The 3,866-nt window shown below is 32.7% G+C and overlaps 1 long non-coding RNA gene across 1 annotated transcript in view; it reads right to left on the reverse strand.

Moving 5' to 3' along the window:
* LOC127873550 (uncharacterized) overlaps positions 1 to 2,171 on the reverse strand; it is a 7,388-nt gene extending 5,217 nt beyond the window's left edge. The window contains exon 1 of the long non-coding RNA XR_008046235.1: positions 1,190 to 2,171. This is a non-coding gene — a long non-coding RNA (uncharacterized LOC127873550). The remainder of the gene's footprint in view (positions 1 to 1,189) is intronic.
* Between the last annotated feature and the right edge of the window lie 1,695 nt (positions 2,172 to 3,866).

Here is a 3,866-nt window from a genome sequence, read left to right on the forward strand (position 1 = left end):
ATTTTCTTTGAGATAGTTTAATTTGCGAACACGCTTTAAAACATCTGCATAAAATGATGGGTGGGAAATTCCATTAGTTAAATGCAATTATAAAGAAACATTATATTTGGAAAATAAATCACCATACTTTGAGTGAAATTTAGCGAATTTACTTCTTAGGTTATGATACAAAAAACCTTGTTTTAGCAATGTCGTTGTTAATATACGATTACGGTCATTAAAATCTTTAATACATGAACATGCTCTGGCATAACGTACCAACTGCGAAATGTAAATACAATTGGATGGACCTTTAGGGATGTTACCATTTAGAAACGAAAAATTCACAATTTCAAAATTAAAGTCGTCCAGTTTGACATATAAACTAATTTTGTTCATTTCTGTTTTCATCGAGATTTATTTCTGTTGAATATTTTCTAATAAAACGCTTGCTAATGTTCGTGAAATACAATTTTACAGCGCGGCGGCCAATATGGCCGCCACGTTAAGAAAACGTGACAAATCTAACCGCAGAATGAATGTCTTACAACAACCACACAGCATTTTATTCCAAGGTACATACACATAAAATTTAGATATTTCCTACACCATTCTTGATTGGTTGACTGTACCTTTCCCTTGATCCACTTAACCCCACCCTTGAATAACTCTTATTGATTGGATGGATGCTCATGCATCTATCACACGTCACAGCAGAAAAGTACGATACACAGTTATCACGTTTGACCAATATGTTCGTGATGAATATGTGCAGATAATAATATTTGGGAGCAGAAGACCTCGTTTCAATAAGCTTACTCGACCATATAAACAGATGATCTCTTTGGCCAAACCACATTAGAAATATGAAACCACACTTCTATAATCAATTAGGCAAACCCCGATACACATTCAATCCGAACTTGTATCCGTTATGTACCTTGGGAAATTGGAATTACACTTATATAATCAATTATGTAAGTTTCATTATATCTCCCATCTGAACTGGCATCTGTTATGCTAATTTCTTAATACCCGCAACATACAGCTACGTTACACAACCTTCCTTCTCGAATTTGATTTTTTTTGTATTTCATGGTATAAATAAATCATTTAACTATAACTACTTAAATACGAAGTACATAAAAAGATCGTTGATATAAATACTGGCATGATAAAAGAAAAATTGCGGATATAATAAGATTTTTACAAACGTCTCTGCTGAAATAACTACGTGTTGGTATTGTTGTACAATCTAAATGTCAATCGAAATGACGTCAAGCACAGCACAATCTGAAGAAGTTATCGTTTTGTAGTTGAACGTCCGGTGTCGCTGATGTAGTATTGAATCTGTTGCTCGCCGCGAATGTACTGTCGCTTGAAGTCGGACCGGTTACTGCCGCCGCGAAGATAACGATCGATCCGTCTCCAAGTTGTATAGGCGAATCGGGTCTCTCCCTGCCACTGTGACGATTAAAATAACCCGATTGTTAACTCGTCCTTGGCGATACGCGTGCGTTTGGTGTTTCTGATCTGATTTCCGCTGTTCATATTGCGTTATCTATTTTCGGTTCCGTTGTATTCATCGTCGTTGTTGTTATTTGCGTTGTTATTTGTATTTTTTTTCTTTGTTCCAGCGTCTCTTCTATTGGCCATAAAGCTCACGAGGTATTTACTATAGCCGTGTTCCCCTAGATGTCTTAAGCCTCGGAAGTATCACTCCGAATACGTTATCTACACATGTCAAATAGTTGAACGGCTGCATCTACTCTATAGTGTTTAACGTCACAAGTATTTTGTCCAGTGTTTCGTCACTTGTTGTCCTTCGAAAACTTCTTGCGTTTGGTCTTCTTTTAGTAGTAGAACCATTTGTTCACTTTGAGAGTAAACACAGTGATGTCCCATGCTATTCACGTTGTTTGTTATTTAAATCGTTGTGAAATACGTTGTTTCGCGATGTCATTCTTCTTTGGCGTGGTCTTCAAATCTCATCTGCGTTGTGGTAATATAAGAATCAGTTTTTCAAAATCATGGCAAACATTTATAAACATCCCCTTAAGTTATTCTTAAATACCGTCATGACAACTTAATAGAAGGTCTTAGTAAATACAACCTTTATTTCACCAAGTATTATCGAAACACTCCCTTAAACATTGCGTAACAGCTCAATAATTTACGTACGTGCTATCAGTAAATTTGTGACGCGGTCGTATCTTAAAATCACAATCTCCTGTGTATCATTACGTACTTAATGACCTTTTCTATCGACATATGTACCTGAACGCTCTCAAATACGCTTGTGTAAATTTTGATGAAAAAAGGCAGGCTTTTTTATCTATGCATTCATACTACTAGAACATTTATCGGTATACTTCAAATTTCAAGTCTTTGTTCTCCTAATGAACTAATCCCATAAATCTAATACAATAAGTATTCTTCCACCATGAGTAAATGGTAGGCTTCCATCATTTCGCAAATGATAGGCTCTCATAAACCTCTATGAACCTTATAGAGTTTATTCTATAACAGAAATTTAATGCGCATATATCAGTATATTTAAACTGCACAGTATCCGTGACAGAACACATTAAATTCTTTCTTACAATTACTCAAGACCTTCAATATTACCGATACCCTACATAAATTTGCAATAAACACAATTACGTATATACATATTTACATAATATATTAATTTTTTTGTATCTGCCCTATTCATATTCGCGATCAACATTATTTTGCTTATTAATGTGCTTATCCTCCTAATTTCTTTATTCTATAAATGCATGAAACCATATACCATTAGTCAAGTATACTGATTTTTGTGTACGTCTCTAAATACCCATTTATGCGCAGGTTCCTATTTCATATCTAATATAAAATGACGTAAAGCTCGGATACTCTCTAATGTTTATTCATACCTTCTAATTTCTTTTAATATAATATCAAAATATTAAAATGCCTTCAAAATCCTAAATTATGTATACGCCTCTAATATCCGTATTCTTAAAATGTATAAATAAATGTTACATTCTTCTAATTTTCTCATTCCATCGTATGGTCTGTTTTAACGATCAATTTTCAAAAATACTATCAATTAAGATGTATTTGTATGTAAAAAACAACATAAGTCTGTAAACAATTCTATATTCTAATCTTACAAAATTTATATAAAATTCTTTAAATATTCTCAACTATTTGTTCGTCTCTAATTTCATTACTTCCATAACTCATACAATAATGTAGAACTCAAATATTTTCTCATTATTTATTTACTTTTTAAATTACCGATATTTATTTTAAAAAATTACCGATTAATAAAAACTTGTATTGATTTTGATACTTGCATAATTTCTCCGTACATGATTAATTATTTCTTTAAACACTTAACTGCGTAAAATTCTTAAAAACAAATCTTAAAAATTTCGTTGTCATGACGCCTTTAACTTTTTATTTCTTACTTTATAAAACTTGAAATAAACCCCTTTTTGCCATAATTTATGAAAACACTGACCGTTGTCGCGTTTTTTTTCGTTCCGTTGGCCCTGTGATGTCCGTATAGTGTTGTGTGTACTCCGTAAATACCCACAACGTTACAACGATATATTTAAGTCTAGTTCGTTTTGGTAGACTTTGTGAATATATTGTTCAAAGAATGGATTATCTAAATCAAGTATGTCATCAATGTACCTACTAGTAAGGTTAAGACATTGAATCTAATCTAGTTGTTTAGTTTTAGATAATTCTAACATAAAATCGCTTTCATAAGAATATAAAAAAGATCAGCTATAAGTGGCGCACAATTAGTACCCGATAGGAACGCCGATAATTTGTTTAAATATTTTACCATTAAATTCAACGAACAAGTTATCCAGATGAAAAGTGAGTGC

Source organism: Dreissena polymorpha, chromosome 3 (genome assembly GCF_020536995.1).
Source record: "Dreissena polymorpha isolate Duluth1 chromosome 3, UMN_Dpol_1.0, whole genome shotgun sequence".
NCBI classification, from domain to species: Eukaryota; Metazoa; Mollusca; class Bivalvia; order Myida; family Dreissenidae; genus Dreissena; species Dreissena polymorpha.